The sequence below is a fragment of the Macaca nemestrina genome, chromosome 12 (genome assembly GCF_043159975.1).
Source record: "Macaca nemestrina isolate mMacNem1 chromosome 12, mMacNem.hap1, whole genome shotgun sequence".
Classification (NCBI taxonomy): Eukaryota; Metazoa; Chordata; class Mammalia; order Primates; family Cercopithecidae; genus Macaca; species Macaca nemestrina.
In genome coordinates this window covers 18,105,843-18,124,979 of record NC_092136.1, presented here as the reverse complement: position 1 = coordinate 18,124,979, position 19,137 = coordinate 18,105,843, and the positions used below count along the sequence as shown (strand labels likewise).

General features: G+C 43.9%; 1 protein-coding gene across 48 annotated transcripts in view; it reads right to left on the bottom strand.

Annotated features, from left to right (window-relative positions):
* Positions 1-19,137, bottom strand: part of LOC105471691 (CUGBP Elav-like family member 1) — a 93,979-nt gene that overhangs the window by 54,889 nt on the left and 19,953 nt on the right. For 2 of the 48 annotated variants that reach the window (XM_071074646.1, XM_071074674.1), the window contains exon 1: positions 7,837-11,208. The exons of 42 other annotated variants lie outside the window; for them this stretch is intronic. The gene's annotated coding sequence lies outside the window, so the exon portion shown is untranslated. Of the gene's footprint in view, positions 1-7,836; positions 11,209-19,137 lie in introns of those variants that run through there. 4 more of the 48 variants (XM_011724434.3, XM_071074661.1, XM_071074663.1 and 1 more) reach the window with 2 other exon arrangements.

Sequence of the window (19,137 nt, the reverse complement as noted above, 5' to 3'; positions counted from 1 at the left end):
TCTCCACTAATAATATTCTTTTTTTTTTTTTTTTTTTTTTTTTTTTTTTTGAGATAAGAGTCTCGCTTTGTCGCCTAGGCTGGAGTGCAGTGGCATGATCTTGGCTCACTGCAACCTCTGCCTCCCAGTTGCAAGCAATTTTCCTGCCTCAGCTTCCCCAGTAGCTGGGACTACAGGCCCAAGCCACCAAGCCTGGCTAATTTTTGTATTTTTTTAGTAGAGACGGGGTTTCGCCATGTTGGCCAGGCTGGTTTTGAACTCCTGACCTCAGGTGATCCACTTGCCTCAGTGTCCCCAAGTGCTGGGATTACAGACATGAGCCACTGCGCCCAGCTCACTAATATTTTTCAGTGGATAATATCACTTACAAAATATAAAAAGGGATAGTATCTCATCAGTATTGAAAACTGAGCCGAGCACAGTGGCTCACACTTATAATCCCAGCACTTTGGGAGGAGGACTTCTTGAGCCTACAAGTTCCAGACCAGCTTGGGCAATACAGTGTGACTTATCTCTATAAAAAAATTTAAAAATTAGCTGGGTGTGGTGGCGCATGCCTGTAGTCCCAGTTACTTGGGAAGCTGAGGCGGGAGAATCACTTGAGTCCAGAACGTAGGGGCTGCAGCAAACTGTGATCATGCCACTGCACTCCAGCCTGGACAACTGAGAGTCTGTCTAAAAAAACAAACAGAGAAAAAAAAAAAAAAAAAGATACGCCCTTTTATTTCAGCAATCCCAGTTCTAGAAATACAGCTTACAAATAATCTTGTATCTGATGTATACAAAGTATGCAAAGGGGCATTCATAAGAACATTGTTTGTATCAGCAAAACCTGAAAACATATGCCCATTAATTGAAGGCTATTCAATATAGTATAGCCATACAACAGAACACTATGTAGCTATTAAAGAAAATAAGGCAGCTAACTGATCAAGACGTATTCATATAAGAAGAAAGGAATTACACATGGCTTGTATATGAACAGAATATCTCTGGATGGATAAAGAAATAATTGCTAAGAGTAGTTGTAGAGGTGGAACAGTGGTTCAATGGTTTACATGTGAACACGTTACCTATTCTACAGAATTTTTTTTTTTTTTGGAGACGAAGTTATGCTCTTGTTGCCCAGGCTAGAGTGCAATGCCACAATATTGGCTCACTGCAACCTCTGCCTCCTAGGTTCAAGTGATTCTCCTGTTTCAGCTTCCTGGGCAGCTGGGAATACAGGGACCCGCCACCACACCCAGCTACTTTTTTGTATTTTCAGTAGAGATGGGGTTTCACCATGTTGGCCAAGCTGGTCTCGAACTCGTGACCTCAGGTGATCGACTCGAAGTGCTAGAATTACAGGCATGAGCCACTGTGCCCGACCTACTGAAATTTTTTTAAAGAAAACTCAAGCTTTTGGAGCATGGCAACCTAGCCTGCAGACACCATATCCCCTCCTCCACTTCCCCCTGCAACCCGTAAGTCCATTCCTGCCACTTAAAAAAAAGGAAAGGAAAACTCGTGGAACTATAACGCACAAAGTAAAGAAAAACTTCAACTCATACTCTGTTCCGAAACAGCATTTTGGTTTTGTATTTTTCTCCTGCTTTGCCTGAAACTTCTGTGTGGAAACTGCCATTGTCCAGGTGATTCAGCAGTATATCATAATTATATCACACCACTTACAATTATCCCAGCAATTCAACTAACATTTATGCAGCTGGGACCTCAAACCTCATGTATGACCTATTTACAAAGTCTGAAGCTATTTTCAATCACTCAGCTGTATATCTATACATTTTCTCCAATCAACCTTTCCTGCCAAGGCAAAGTACAACATTAGCTGGATTCCAGTAAAGAAGGCAAGGGACAGGGTGAGATAATATGTCAAAACAAGTTCTATAAATACAGCTTTTGGCTTGTATCTCAAAAAGGAATCAAAACAGCTTCAAGTTTAAACAGAAAAACCCTACAGTCCCTGCAGTATCTTACTCGAAGGCTCTAGAGAACATAAGACGCCAGGGATCTGGAATCTTATTTCTCACACTGTATCATCTTGTCTCCCTCTCCCTTATCTCAGGGGGAGGTTTAGATGCAATGGCAAGCTTTATCATTCCAGCTCTGTATCTCTCCTGCCTCTTTTCTTATTTTACCAAATACATCAATTTCCTTCCTCTCTGTGAGGATGCTCCACCTCTTAGGCAGACAGGCCCAATACACACAACATACAACAGTCCTTCCTTAGCACTAGCCACCTAACTTCTATCATCTCCAAAATCCTTGACCAAGCAGCCAAGAACCCTGCCTGTACCATCTGCCCCAACCTCACCATCAAACACATGGGCACTCAAGCAGGATGCTTCCATATGGTCTTGTTTCAGGAGCTCTGTCTTGTTCTGTTGAAAAGCAGGAAACTTTATTTTCTTTCCATTCTTAAATTTTTAATTCTATAAAACTAGAGAAACCAGAAACTACTTCTGCAGAGACACTTCCTGAGACAGGTTATATGCCAGAAAATGCAAATTTTACACCTCTGCGTCAGCCAATCAGGGAACATGTTCAACAAGGATGCACAGCCCTAGGACAAATTCTATTCTATTCTATTATCACTTTTTTAAAAAAGCTACTTTGGCTGGCCTGTAACCCCAGCACTTTGGGAGGCCGAGGCAGGTGGATCACTTGAGGTCAGGAGTTCGAGATCAGCCTGGCCAACATGGTGAAACCCCATCTCTACTAAAAATACAAACAAATTAGCCTGGCGTGGTGGCAGGAATCTGTAATCCCAGCTACTTGGGATGCTGAGGCAGGAGAATCGCTTGAACCGGGAGGTAGAGGTTGCAGTGAGCTGAGATCACGCCACTGCACTCTAGCCTGTGCAACATAGCAAGACTCCATCTCAAAATAAATAAATAAATAAATAAATAAATAAATAAATAAGGTACTTCAATTATCATGCTTTCAACACTCCGTACCAGGCAAGGTGGCTCAGGCCTGTAATCCCAGCACTTGCACTTTGGGAGGCCAAAGCGGGTAGATCACGAGGTCAGGAAATCAAGACGTCAGGAAATCAAGACCATCCTATCCTGGCTAACATGATGAAACCCCGTCTCTACTGAAAACACAAAAAAATTAGCCGGGTGTGGTGGCGGGTGCCTGTAGTCCCAGCTACTCAGGAGGCTGAGGCAGGAGAACGGTATGAACCCGGGAGGCAGAGCTTGCAGTGAGCCGAGATCACGCCATCGCACTCCAGCCTGGGTGACAGAGTGAAACTCCGTCTCAAAAAAAAAAAAAAAAAAAGAGTGCTCCTCACATTTAAATACCCACTTAAATCATCTGTCACATCCTTCAAATCACTCCTAAAAAATTTTAACTGTTCCACAAAATTTAACTTGTCAGTGCTTTGATTTCATTTTTATAAAAACAAGCTCTTTAAAAAAAAGCCAGGAGATCTATCAATCAAAAAAGCAACTACATTTTTAGAAAACATCTACTAATATACCCAGAACTAAAGAGGGTACCAAAAAAAGGCCCAATCCCTATCCTTAAGGAGTTAATGGTCTTGTTCAGAAAATATGACTTGCACTAGAAACAAGAAAAATGGGACAGCATCTATCTAAGGGAAAATGTTACCATAAATGTGAGAGACTTAAAAAAATCCCAGAAGAGACCGGGCGTGGTGGCTCACACCTGTAATCCCAGCACTTTGGGAGGCCGAGGCAGGCAGATCACGAGGTCAGGAGATCGAGGCCATCCTGGCTAACACAGTGAAACCCCGTCTCTACTAAAAAATACAAAACACTAGCTGGGCGAGGTGGCAGGCGCCTGTAGTCCCAGCTGCTCGGGAGGCTGAGACAGGAGAATGGCGTGAATCCGGGAGGCGGAGCTTGCAGTGAGCCGAGATCGCACCATTGCACTCCATTCATCACACTGTCCATGATGTAACACATTTTTTGCTACCCTCCACTGAATTACATGGCCTACTAATAATTCCCTCATTATCATTTCTTTTAAACAGACTTCTCTGTTTTCCTGTCACTATCACAAAGATTATAAGCTTATGGATATGGCAAAACTTGCTGGTTCTCCCTTCCCATGCTCCCCTTGTAAGGGCATCTCTGGAAGATGTGTGGTGCAAGAAATGAGGTAAAGAAGCAGGCCAGGCACTGTGGCTCACTCCTGTAACCCCAGGACTTTGGGAAGCCGAGGTGGGCAGATCACTTGAGCTCAGGAGTTCAAGACCAGCCTAGGCAACATGGCAGAACTATCTCTACCCAAAAAATTAAAAAAAAATTAACTGGGCATAGTGCCATGTGCCTGTAGTCCCAGCTACTCCGGAGGCTGAGGTGGGAGGATCACTTGACCCTGGAAGCAGAGGTTGTGGTGAGCCAAGATCACGCCACTGCACTCCAGCCTGGGTGACAGTGAGCCCAATTTCTCCCCCCTGCGCCCCGCCCCCACAAAAAAGGCTAAAATTAATTCTGCTTTCACTATCTTCAGTAAATAGTCTGGTACTAGTGGAGATAAACTCATAATTTTAGAGATGTTTCACAAACTTGTTACTTGACTTGCTGTTCTTTACCATCAATAAATGAACTAGTACAGTTGATGGTGATCTGCAAAACCAAAATCATATAGTCATTTTTTCATAAGGAAATTCTAAAATGAAAATGGGTTAGACTGATTCATTATTTAATAATCTCAAATAATAAAGTGTGCTAATAAAATAGACAAATATTAACTACAAACCCACAATGTACCCTATACCTAGACTCTAGAGTCATACTAATTAGTCATTTCTAATCCCAGTTTTGCTGCTTGCTAGCCAGGTAACTGGGGAAATTGTTTAACTTCATAAATACCTCTGTTTCCTCATGCACAAAATGGTTACAGAAACACCATCTACCTTGCAGGATATTTGTTAGAATTAAAATATTTATATATGTAAAGTATTTAGAATAGTGCCTGACACATAGAAAATGTTCAATAAACATTTGCTACCATTATTATTCTGGGCACTAAGTTTGGTGTCTATGGTGGAAGAGAATGAGTCCCAAAAAATTTCAGTCTGTTACATGATGATTCTATCTCTTCAAAATAAAGTATGTGATCTTAAGATGTACTGTACAAGGCTCAATTATTATGTTATTCAAAGACAACAGGTTCATCTGTTTACTGAGCTAGAAACATAGCATGTAGTTTCACTTTCTAAAATGCAACAGCTATGTTAATTTTTTCTTTTTTTTTTTGAGACGGAGTTTCGCTCTTGTTGCCCAGGCTGGAGTGCAATGACATGATCTTAGCTCACTGCAACCTCCACCTCCCAGATTCGAGAGATTCTCCTGCCTCAGCCTCCCAAGTAGCTAGGAATACTGGCATGCGTCATCAAGCCTGGCTAATTTTTTTGTATTTTTAGTAGAGACGGGGTTTCTCCATGTTGGTCAGGCTGGTCTTGAACTCCTGACCTCAGGTGATCCGCCTGCCTCGGCCTCCCAAAGTGCTAGGATTACAGGTGTGAGCCACCTTGCCCAGCTGAAATTTTTTTTATCATTAACACTTAAAGTAGGCCGGGCATGCTGGTTTAAGCCTGTAACCCCAGAACTTTGGGAGGCCAAGGCAGGTGGATCACCTGAGGTCAGGAGTTGGAGATCAGCCTGGACAACATGGTGAAACCCGGTCTCTACTAAAAATACAAAAATTAGCTGGGCATGGTGGTGGGCATCTCCCAGCTACTACTAGGGAGGCTGAGTCAGGAGAACCCAGGAGGCAGAGGTTGTAGTGAGCCAAGATTGTGCCATTGCACTCCAGCCTGGGTGACAGAGCAAGACTCTGTCTTAAAAAAACAAAAACAAAAACAAAAAAAACGCCGGGTGCGGTGGCTCAGGCCTGTAATCCCAGTACTTTGGGAGGCCAAAGCGGGTGGATCACCTGAGGTCAGGAGTTCGAAACCAGCCTGGCCAACATGGTGAAACCCCCATCTCTACTAAAATACAAAAATTAGCCAGGCGTGGTGGCATGCGCCTGTAGTCGCAGCTACTTGGGAGGCTGAGGCAGGAGAATTGCTTGAACCTGGGAGGTGGAGGTTGCAGTGAGCCAAGTTCATGCCACTGCACTCCAGCCTGGGCGACAGAACAAGACTCCATCTCCCCCCCAAAAAAAGCAAACTTGAAGTAATAAAATAGGCTTCATTTATTTAAAAAAAAAAAAATTGGGTACCTGAGATTATTCCAAAATATTTCCTAGCAGGAGGGGGAAGGGAATAGGCAAGAATTCTGGCAGCAATAGGCTGATAGATCTTGCACCTCCAACTGGGCCTGTTAGAGTCCAGTATATCTTCATTACGGATTACCAAACCATTTGTTCTGAGAGCACTTATTTATGTATAAACATTTATTCATTCATCAAACCAAAAAAAAAAAATTTTTCTTCGTGAAGCTTTCAAAACGGACACAGTAGAAAAATATAAACTAATAAAACAAGACCAAGGAAGTTAATAAATTTTTTAAAAGGCCAAGAACAAAAAGAAGGCTAGAATATAGGTGTGCTAATCAGACTGTCACTTACTGAGGCTGAGCTGTAAAATCAAAGAGCTGCCACTGATTTTAATCTCCAATGACAGGCTCTATCTACATAGGGTGCACAATGATTCACAGTATAAATGGGAAAACATTAGGACAGTAAAATGAGATGGGCACTAAGAATAGCCAAGAAAGAGAAGATGAAGCAGATACAACGCCATACTCAAAAGAATTTTAGAAAGTCAGTAAGTATACAGGATCCAAGAGAGGCTAAGCACCAGGTCCTAGACCCTAAACTAATAAGCATCCAAAACCTACAATGGACAAGGTGCAAAACAGATCCCTAAGTGATTCAGAGCCAGAACACATCCGTGTATAGTCACACAGAACTCTGCATCCATACCACACAGCCACAGGAAGAAGCTCCCTCAATCAAGGTGTTTCTCCAGCGTTTAAATAAAGTCCTTTCCTCTCCTCATTGACTACAGTTACAAACAGTATGTGCAGAGAACTGTTTCATCCCCACTCAGCTGACAAGTTCTATTCCCAACACTGCATGCTTATGACTCATGAGGGGATGGGGGAGGGGAGTGAAAGGAAACTGTAAAACAAAGCAACAAACTTAAATTTAGACTTAAACTGACCAGGAGTAAGGAATTCATCTCTGTTTAATTAGAACATCTCACAGCAGATCAAGAAAGTATTCTTTTAAAATATAGTAACAAACCCAGTATCTTCTGAAAATAACCTGAAATTTGTCTATATGTCATGTCTTCTGCTATTCCTTAAATAGACATGACACCAAAAGGCATTACAAGGCCTCTGTAAGGCCAAACTTTACAAAGTACTCAAACAGCGCAAACAGCATAGGTTGCTGTGGGGCCCAAAGCAACAGGGCATTCCCCATAGTTCCTTTCCTGGCAGACAGTGAAGTCAACACACTTAACCCCTACCGCGCTCTTCCAAGATGTGTACTAAATCATTTCTTAAAGGGGTGGAGGTGCCTCATCTTTTTATAATCAAATTTTATGTCAAAAAATTTGTGTGCCAAGAAAGGAATTCAATTCCACCCCTAAGAGCTGTTCTTTGTGACCTGTAACAAAACAAAGAGAAAAAAAAAACACTACTACTTCAACGTGGTATGTTTCTAAGGGAACCCAAAGACCATTTCTGACATCACATTTCCCTGTTTGGTACCCTCTAGCCAAGATGGTGTTTTGTTAAATAATACAAATCTTGTCTCCTCGCCCCATCCCTAACATCCTGAAACATTATCTACAATTTACAATTGACTAACCTAAACACAGCAAAACAACAAAGACAAACGAGTCACCTCTTTCACTTGAAAACCTCAGTCCTCCACAGAAACGCACACAGACAGACAGATGGACGTACGTAAGAACACAAACTGCGCGCCCTGGCTGAGTCCTGAGCAGGTCTGAGGCAGTGCGGGTGCCAAAGGGCGGCCACACGGCCTAGCTAGTGGGCTGCTCCTGCTGTTGCTGTACAAATATAGAAAGCTGAAAAGTGGAACAGCAGCTTCAGCAGAACAGATTCTGCTCCGTGCTCAGAGAGGGAGGAGCAGGGAACTGAACAGCTTTACCCATACATGGTTGCTAAAAGGGGGCCATTAGTGAAAGCCCAATTATCTCACACACATGCATTCTGTTCACATGCTCCAGACAAAAAAAACAGAAACACACAGGCTGGTACTTGAAGTAAGGTTTGAGATATTCTATTTCAGTCAAGGAACTTCCAAATAATTTCACTCACTGACACCAAGAATCCCTCAGCCATGGGAAATGGAAAAGACATTTGAAAACCTTTACTAGGTCAGATTCCTACCAGATCAGCAGTAATGGTGAGGCTCAATTTATCATTTAAATCCTAAAATTTAACATGCAAAAAAAGGTTACTCTCCATTAGTGTGAACAATGTTAACTTTCACTAGCTCCTTGCTGCTTTCAGAATGAAGGTCTCATTCCAACTGTATATGTTTTGAGCTCTTTTTTATTTTCTGGCTGATACAAGTTAAAATAAACTCTAATATAACTGTTAAAATCTGTGTCTCAGGATGATGGCTTATATAACCAGAAGCCAAATATTTGTGTTCCAAAAATTATTTTACTTAAAACAATTCATTCAGATTCACTTCAATGTAAAGTATGTGAAAAGCTTAATTGCTGACCAGAGTGAACTTTCCAACAATAAGAAATGCATGGCTGATTGGCTCAAATGATTCTATTCTTCAGCCCTTACTGAAGTATTTAGTGCATACCACCTATGTACTTTTATTTCCCCCTTATAGAGATGGGGTTTCATCATGCTGCCCAGGCAGGTCTCGAACTCCTAGGTGCAAGTGATCCACCCACCTTGGCTTGCCAAAGTGCTGGGATTACTGGCGTGAGCCACCAAGCCCAGCCTGGTTATGTATTTATTCAGTATCATAGGGGCTACAGCACAAATGAAAATCACACTATCAGTGACCTCCAATCTAGTTCCCAGATGAGATTAACACGAGATATTAATAATAAAGGCAGACAGTACATGACTACTGCACTAAAGTGTGGGGTACAAACTATAAATGCTATACACATTAAGAGAAGAGAGGCCGGCCTTGGTAGCTCACACGTGTAATCTCAGCACTTGGGGAGGCCGAGGTGGGTGGATTACTTGAGCCCAGGAGTTTGAGACCAGACTGGGCAATGTGGCGAGAACCCGTCTCTATCTACAAACAAAAGAAAAAAAAAGGAAGAAAGAAAAGAGAGAAGAGAGACTGAGAACAGAAAGATAGGCCTAGACTTTCTTGCTTATCCCACCTACCAGAACTCTCATAATGGGACCTGCGCGCTGGGAGTAGTGGCTCACGTCTGTAATCCCAGCACTTTGGGAGGCCAAGGTGGGCAGATCACCGAGGTCTGGAGTTCGAGACCAGCTTGACCAACAGGGAGAGATCCTGTTGAAAATACAAAATTAGCCAGGTGTGGTGGTGCGTGCCTGTAATCCCAGCTACTCGGGAGGCTGAGGCTGGAGAATCGCTTGAACCTGGGAAGTGGAGGTTGCAGTGAGCCAAGATTGTGCCATTGCACTCCATCTTGGGCAACAAGAGCAAAACTCTGCCTCAAAGGAAAAAAAAAAAAAAAAGGCACCTGCAATATCTTAAATGTGAAGAATACAGGATTTGAACTAGATGATTTCTAAGGTCCCTCCATTTCTGAAATTCTGAGTTTGTAGTTTCAACCTAAAATGTTTCATAGTATGAGATTAATGCCACACTACTTATGGAAGCAAAATTATAGTTTTTGCCTACTTTAGAGAAAACATATTCTAAAGAAAGATAAAAATAAATTCAGACCATAACTCAGCATCCACTGTAACATTTCTCATATAACACTTTCAGGAAAACGTTCTTCCATCTGAGACATTTCTGCCTAGCCTGTTGAATAAATTTTAAACCACTATTAAGAAAAAAAAAAAACCACAAAACCCTGTCACAGGGAAATAAAATGGTGGAACTAGAAATGTTTATGCTGATATAACTATGAGATCCTTGATTATACAACACTGCTCAGTTAACCAGTCATCAAAAGGAGTTCCACGCCAGGCAGTGGTGGCTCATGCCTGCTATCTCAGCACTTTGGGATGCCGAGGTGGGCACATCACCTGAGGTCAGGAGTTCGAGACCAGCCTGGCCAACAAGGTGAAACCCTGTCTCTACCAAAAATACAAAAATTAGCTGGGCATGGTGGTGCATGCCTGTAATCCCAGCTACTCAGGAGGCTGAGGCAGGAGAATCACTTGAACCCAGGAGGCACAGGTTACACCGAGCCGAGATTGTGCCATTGCATTCCAGCCTGGGCGACAAGAGCAAAACTCCATCTCAAAAAAAAAAAAAACAAAACAAAACAAAAAAAAAAAAAACAGCTCCAAAGAAAAAAGCACTGCCTAGCTCCTATCCATTACTGAGTACATAGCAGGATTTCAGCAGTGGAGGCACATTCATGTCCCATAAAACAGATATGCAAGTATTCAACATGTTATTAAAAGCCTCTTAACACTTAACATAAGGAGACCTCGTCTCTACAGAAAGTAGTAAAAATATTAGCCGGACATGGTGGCACGTGCCTATAGTCCCAGCTACTCAGGGGGCTGAGGTGGGAGGATTCCTTGAGCCCAGGAGGTCAAGGCTGCAGTTAGCCGTGATTGCGCCATCACACTCCAGCCTGGGTGACAAAGTGAGACCCTGACTCAAAAAATAAAAAAAATTAAGTAAAAGCCTCTTAACTGGGCCAGATGTAGTGTTTCACCCCTGTAATATCAGCACTTCGAGAGGTCAAGGGAGAGGATCACTTGAGCCCAGGAGTTCAAGTACATCCTGGGCAACATAGTGAGACCCTGTCTCTACAAAACTTAAAAACAAACTAAGTCTCTGCATTGTATATACTGGCTTATGTACTTAATTTTTTTAAGAATCTGAGCAGTCCTATTATAGCAACTGACTTCCCAAAGAGTAGCTTACTGTGAATATGCGTCTTTCGTGTTTAAGATCACAGCTTTAATTGTCTATCTACTAAAAATACTTGTGTGAAGACAACTAAGTAAAAATACAGAACACAAAGCAGGCCAGGTGCGGTGGCCCACGCCTGTAACCCCAGCACTTTGGGAGGCCAAGGTGGGTGGGTCACCTGAGGTCAGGAGTTCAAGACCAGCCTGGCCAACATGGTGAAACCACATTTCTACTAAAAATACAAAAATTAGCTGGGCGTGGTGGTGTGCGCCTGTAATCCCAGCTACTTGGGAGGCTGAGACAGGAGAATCGGTTGAACCTGAGAGGCGGAGGTTGCAGTGAGCCAGGATTGCACCATTGCACTCTGGCCTGGGCGACAAGAGTGAAACTCTGTCCCCCATTCTCCCACCCCCCACAAAGCAATACACCACATAATGTGTACACGAAGAGGGATTGCTCCAAGTATAACCTCAGAATCAAAATGACTATAAATATGTATAATATGTATAATCAAAATGACTATAAATATGTATAATATAAGTATGGCCTTTGATAAGTCAGTTCTCCTCCCTTATTTCCTCGAGAGAAATAGGGGATTGGACTAGATCAGGGGTACACATCTACGGCCCATTGACATTTCGGGAATTCAAAAAACTTCCTTATATTATGTGTAAAACTCTACCTCTGTATGCATTTATGAGGAAGTGGATTCACAACTTTTACCAGATTTTCAGTTTAAGGACTCAAGACAACAATATACAGTTATTCCATCTCACATTTTTTTAAAAAGTTAAAGTTTGGCCAGGCACAGTGGCTCACACCTGTACTACAAGCACTTTGGGAGGCCAAGGTGGGAGGACTGTTCATTGAGGCCAAGCGTTTTAGGCTGCAGTGAGCTATGATTGTGCCACTGCACTCCAGCCTGGAAAACAGCAAGATCCTGCCTCTTAAAAAACAAAAGATAAAAATTGGGAGGTCGCCGGGCGCGGTGGCTCAAGCCTGTAATCCCAGCACTTTGGGAGGCCGAGGCGGGTGGATCACGAGGTCAGGAGATCGAGACCATCCTGGCGAACACGGTGAAACCCCGTCTCTACTAAAAAAATACAAAAAACTAGCCGGGTGAGTTGGCGGGTGCCTGTAATCCCAGTTACTCGGGAGGCTGAGGCAGGAGAATGGCGTAAACCCGGGAGGCGGAGCTTGCAGTGAGCTGAGATCCGGCCACTGCACTCCAGCCTGGGCAACAGCGTGAGACTCCGTCTCAAAAAAAAAAAAAAAAAAAAAAATTGGGAGGTCGAGGCAGAGGTATCACTTGAGGCCAAGAGTATGAGACCAGTCTGAGCAATACAGTAAGACCCCATCTCCACAAAAAAACAAAAGCCACAAAAATTAGCTAGGCATGCTGGCACCCGCCTGTGGTCCAGCTACTCAGGGGGCTAAGGCAGGAGGATCATTTTGATTCCAGGAGCTCAAGGCCGCAGTAAGCTATGATCACGCCACTGTGATCAGGGCAACACAGTGAGACCCTGCCTCAAAAAAAAAAAAAAAAAAAAGGTAAAGCTTCCAGCTTTTACTTTTACTTTTACCCAGGCTAGGGTCCAGTGGCAGGATCACTGCTCACTGCAGCCTCAACCTCCTGGGCTGGAGTGATCCTCTCACTTCAGCCTCCCAAGTATCTGGAATTGAGTACAGATGTGTGCCACCTCACCCAGTTTATTTTACCTTTTTTTTTTTTCCTTTTGAGACAGTCTTGCTCTGTAGCTCTGGCTGGAGTGCAGTGGCGCAATCTCGACTCACTGCAACCTCTGCCTGCCAGGTTCAAGTAATTCTCCCACCTCAGTCTCCCAGGTAGCTGGGACTATATAGCTCCTGGCTCCAGTTTCTACTTCTAATCCTACCTTGGAGCAAAGAAAGGAGGAGACAAGGCCAGGCGCAGTGGCTCATGCCTGTAATCCGAGCACTTTGAGAGGCTGAGGTGGGTGGATTACTCGAGGTCAGAAGTTCGAGATCAGCCCGGGTAACATGGCAAAACCCCATCTCTACTAAAAATATAAAAATTAGTGGCCAGGCATGCTGGCTCACACCTGTAATTCCAGCACTTTGGGAGGCCAAGGCGAGCAGATCACATGAGGTAAGGAGTTCAAGAGCAGCCTGGCCAACGGTGGCAAAACCCTATCTCTACTAAAAATACAAAAATTAGCTGGGAGTGGTGACACACGCCTGTAGTCCCAGCTACTTGGGAGGCTGAGGCAGGAAAATCACTTGACCCAGGAAGCAGAGGTTGCAGTGAGCCAAGATCCTGTCACTGCACTCCAGCCTGGGCAACAGAGTGAGACTCCGACTCAGAAAAAAAATTTTAAAAATTAGCTGGGTGTGGTGGCGGGTATCTGTAATCCCAGCTACTGGGGAGGCTGAGGCAGAAGAACTTCTTAAATCTGGGAGGCAGAGGTTGCAGTGAGCCAAGATCACACCACTGCTCTCCAGCCTGAGCAACAGGGTAAGACTCTCTCTCAAAAAAAAAAAAAAAAAAAAAAAAAGAGAGAGAGAGAGAGAGACAAATACTTGGGCAGGGGACATGACACCAGAGTATGAAAGACTGGAATGAAGAGGACTGATAATAGGTAGGCAAACAAAGCCACCCATCCTGTCAGCAGGAGAGGTACTATATGAGAACAGCTATTGCCTTATGCCTCAATTTGTAAAGAGTATATAAAAGAAAAAATTAGCCTTCGTCTAAGACAATTTTAAAGTGTCTGTTACTGAATCATTTAAACCTAAAATTTTTAGGTTCTCATGGCAACCTAAATCATCCCACTGCGCATATTGTATATAAAATGCATATTTAGAGGCTTAACTAGTAAACTCAAAATGTGACATATGTGCAATGTGGGCGACATTATTCTGGGAACCTTAACTTCAAAATCTTCCACATTTTATTCTGCAGCCCCAAAGATGATATAATAGAGTCAACTATGCAGAAGATGCAAGCTCAAGGAAGAAGAGGTACAAAGAACATAAACAGAAGCAAAGACATGAAAGACAAGAAGAAAATTCAGACTATCAGAAAAAAATTCTGAACATGGCTCTCCACCACTGTGAATCAACCTGTAAACGAAGGCTTAAAAAACAAGATTGCTGCCGGGCGCGGTGGCTCAAGCCTGTAATCCCAGCACTTTGGGAGGCCGAGACAGGCGGATCACGAGGCCAGGAGATCGAGAGACGATCCCGGCTAACACGGTGAAACCCCGTCTCTACTAAAAAATACAAAAAAAACTAGCCGGGCGAGGTGGCGGGCGCCTGTAGTCCCAGCTACTCGGGAGGCTGAGGCAGGAGAACGGCGTAAACCCGGGAGGCGGAGCTTGCAGTGAGCTGAGATCCGGCCACTGCACTCCAGCCTGGGTGACAGAGCAAGACTCCGTCTCAAAAAAAAAAAAAAAAAAAAAAAAACAAGATTGCTACTGAGGACATATATCAACATAGCATTTAGGACATGCTTTAATGTGGGCCCAGTCAAAAGAGGACATAGTCACAGATCAGACAGTTTGGTAAATGTGGCACTGACTCCATGGCAGTCTAGAAAGGACGGTGTTTCTCTTTTGCAGCAGCTCACAGAATATAGCTGTTTAGAATTAAGAAACAGTATCAGAGACAGAAGGATGGCTGTGAGACATGAAAACTGGGAGAGAGGACCAGATTTTAAGAGGAAGAAGGCTGGGTACATGCCTGTAATCCCAGTACTTTGGGAGGCCAAGGCAGGAAGATCGCTTGAGACCAGGAGTTTAAGACCAGCCTGGGCAATACAGGGGGACTCTGTCTCTACAAAAATGGAAAAAATTAGCCAGGCATGGTGGCATGTGCCTGTAGTGCCAGCCACTTGAGAAGTTGAGGTGGGAGGATCGCTTGAGCCCAGGAGGTCAAGGCTACAGTGAGCCACAATTAGGTCATTGCACTCCAAGCCTGGGCGACAAAGGAAGACCCTGTCTCAAAACAAAAAGCCCGGCATGGTAGCTCACATCTGTAATCCCAACACTTTGGGAGGCCGAGACGGATGGATCCCCTGAGGTCAGGAGTTCAAGACCACCCTGGCTAACTTGGCGAAACCCCATTTCTACTAAAAATACAAAAATTACTCAGGTGTGGTAGGCGTGGTGGTAGATGACTGTAATCCTAGCTACTCGGGAAGCTGAGGCACGAGAATCACTTGAACCCGGGAGGTGGAGGTTGCAGGGAGCTGAGATCACGCCACTTCACTCCAGCTTAGGTACAGCAAGACTCTACCTCAAAAAAAAAAAAAAAAAAAAGAAAAGAAAAGAAAAAAACAGGCCAGGCGCGGTGGCTCACACCTGTAATCTCAGCACTTTGGTAGGCCGAGGTGGGTGGATCACGAGGTTAGGAGATAGAGACCATCCTGGCTAACATGGTGAAACCCCATCTCTACTAAAAATACAAAGCATTAGCTGGGTGTGGTAGCACTCGCCTGTAGTCCCAGCTACTCTGGAGGCTGAGACAGGAGAACTGCTTGAATCCGGGAGGCAGAGGTTGCAGTGAGCAGAGATCGCACCACTACACTCCAGCCTGAGCAACAGAGCGAGACTCCATCTCAAAAAACAAACAAACAATAAGACCCAAAATATTATTTTTGAACCCCAAACTCACTTTTGTATAGATATACCCACTCTAGAAACAATGACAAAAGCATTCGCAAAATGCACCACAAAAACACAAAATAACTTGCCTACTTGGCTTCTGATTTTGCCTTAGAAGTATTTTTGAGGCCTATTCTGACATTCTTTTTTTTTTTTTTTTTTTTTTTGAGACGGAGTCTCGCTCTGTTGCGTAGGCTGGAGTGCAGTGGCCAGATCTCGGCTCACTGCAAGCTCCACCTCCTGGGTTCATGCCATTCTCCTGCCTCAGCCTCCCGAGTAGCTAGGACTACAGGCGCCCGCCACCTCGCCCGGCTAGTTTTTTTTTTTTTTTTTTTTGTACTTTTTAGTAGAGATGGGGTTTCACCGTGTTCGCCAGGATGGTCTCGATCTCCTGACCTTGTGATCCGCCCGTCTCGGCCTCCCAAAGTGCTGGGATTACAGGCTTGAGCCACCGCGCCCAGCCTATTCTGACATTCTTTAGCTCAAAATCATCTCCTTATATTAAGCACACTGTAAAGTACTTTAAACTCAATATAGCATTTATCATCATCTCTTCCCTCCCACCTGTTAAAGGACTAGCCTGTTCCAAATATGGCATTATCTTTTCAAAGTTCTAGGGTTTAGGCATGACATAATTCCTTTAAAGAATTATTTGTCTTGTCATGACTGACAAGCATGACTTAAATGGAGATAAACAGGCTACTGAAAAACATTTGGGAATTTTTCTGATTTACAACTGCTTTTTGTTTGTTTGTTTGTTTGTTTGTTTTGAGACAGTCTCACTCTGTCGCCCAGGCTGGAGTGCAGTGGTGCAATCTCTACTCACTGCAACCTCTGCCTCCTGGGTTCAAGCAATGCTCCTGCCTCAGCTGACTGAGTAGCTGGGACTACAGGTACCCACCACCAGGCCTGGCTAATTTTTGTATTTTTAGTAGAGATGGGGTTTCACCATGTTGGCCAGGCTGGTGTCAAACTCCTGACCTCGGGTGATCCACCCACCTTGGCCTCCCGAAGTGCTGGGATTACCGGCGTGAGCCACCGTGCCCGGCCTACAACTACTCTTTTATGATGAGAGAAAAAACAGTATATAGCTTTAAAATGGGAAATCCACATAAAACTATCCTCCCTTTCAACTCCAGTAGAGGGGCTTTTGCCATTAAACAAGTAACCTCCACCTGAGGAAAGAGGCAGATGCTGCCTGCACAGGATGCTATAGAAGGGATTCCTTTGATGGATAGAAAGTTTATCTGCATAACTTCTGTAAAGGTCCTTTGCTAACCTCAGAAACTGATTTCACATGAAAAGTAGAGGAAAGGTGAATCCAATGTGTGGGTAGAGACAACAGAATAGTGCAGGGAAAATTCCTGCTTCTATCTCTGTGTGAATTTAAGTAAGGCATTCCATGTCCCTCACTTTCAAAATGATAGGATTAAAGAAGAAAAAAACATCTGAAGTTTCTAACATTTTGAGCCTATGGCTTACTTTTGCTCCCTCCTAAGGCTGCCTGGGCCACCCACCACCTTCCCACTGCTGCACCTTACCATAATTAGGCAGCTTTTTAAAGCTTCTAATTAACGGAACACAGAAATTAAAACCTTAAAACTTTCTTTTCTATTTCTGGCTCACTGCAAATGTGCAACAGCATTTTATTAAGGAGTTGTTAATGCCACACAGTTCTTGCTATACTGGCTTTTCTTTGAACCTCAGTGACAGTTACACAGTGACAAGTTGTAAGCAAAGAGGCTGTTACCATGGGAACCCACTAGGATTCCTGGGGGTGGATCCAGAAGACTTTTTTTTTTGGTCACAGTATTTTTTTTTTTTTTTTTTTGATGTTCTGGATCTGGCAATTCAGAAAGCTGATCTTACTCTTTCAGCAAGCTACCTTCAAGAAATAGTACCATACAATATACATTTCTGAAGAAATATTGGACCAAGCGCAGTGGCTCATGTCTGTAATACCAGCACTTTGGGAAGCCGAGGCGGGTGGATCATTTGAGGTCAGGAGTTCAAGACTAGCCTGGCCAACATGGTAAAACCCCGTTTCTACTAAAAATACAAAAATTGGCCAGGTGCAGTGGCTCATGCTTATAATCCCAGCACTTTGGGAGGCCAAGGCGGGCAGACTGCCTGAGCTCAGGAGTTCACAACCAGCCTGGGCAACACAGTGAAACCTCCTCTCTACTAAAATACAAAAAATTAGCCGGGCATGGTGGTGTATGCCTGTAGTCCCAGCTACTCGGGAGGCTGAGGGAGGAGAACTGCTTAAACCCCAGGAGGCGGAGGTAGCAGTGAGCCGAGATCACACCACTACACTCCAGCCTGGGCTATAGAGCGAGACTCCATCTCAATAACAACAACAACAATAATAATAATACAAAAATTAGCTGAGCATGATGGCAGGCACCTGTAATCCCAGCTATTTGGGAGGCCAAGGCAGAAGCATCGCTTGAACCTACGAGGCAGGGGTTACAGTGAGCTGAGATTGCTCAAGTGCACTCCAGCCTGGGCAACAGAGCGAGACTCTATCACCAAAAAAAAAAAAAAAAAAAAAGAATATTTAAAACTATTTTAGTGACACTATCTTGCAAAATAGTTAAATATATTCAATTCTTAGTTTTTCCCCTCCCTCTTCATAAAAGCAGTTACATCAATATAAACTCAACTGAAGTTTCTACGACCTATGCATGCTGCTATTTCTTTCCAAACTACAATATAAGTTATATTTAGCATTTTTTCTTTTTTTTTTGGAGACAGGGTTTCACTCTTGTTGCCCAGGCTAAATAAAGTGCAGTGACGCAATCTCTGTTCACTGCAACCTCCGCCTCCCTAGTTCAAGCTATTCTCCTGTCTCAGCCTCCCGAGTAGCTGAGATTACAGGCACCTGCCACCATGCCTGGCTAATATTTTGTATTTTCAGTAGAGATGGGGTTTCACCATGTTGGCCAGGCTGGTCTTGAACTCCTGACCTCAGGTGATCCACCCGCCTTGGCCTCCCAAAGTGCTGGGATTACAGGCATGAGCCACTGCTCCTGGCCATATTTAGTATTTTTTTCTATGAAGATTTCAATGTTTTCCAAAGTTCAAGAAATCTCAGCTTCTCTACACAATTATGTTAGAAATATATCAGACACAAAATTATAAAAAATAAAGCCGGCCAGGCACGGTGGCTCACACCTGTAATCCCAGCACTTTGGGAGGCCAAGGTCGGGGGATCACAAGGTCAGGAGACCGAGACCATCCTGGTTAATCTGGTGAAACCCCATCTCTATTAAAAAATACAAAAAATTGGCTGTGCGCGATGGCTTACGCCTGTAATCCCAGCACTTTGGGAGGCCGAGGCAGGTGGATCACGAGGTCAGGAGATCGAGACCATCCTGGCTAACATGGTGAAACTCCATCTCTACTAAAAAACACAAAAAATTAGCCGGGCATGGTCGCGGGCGCCTGTAGTCCCAGCTACTCGGGAGGCTGAGGCAGGAGA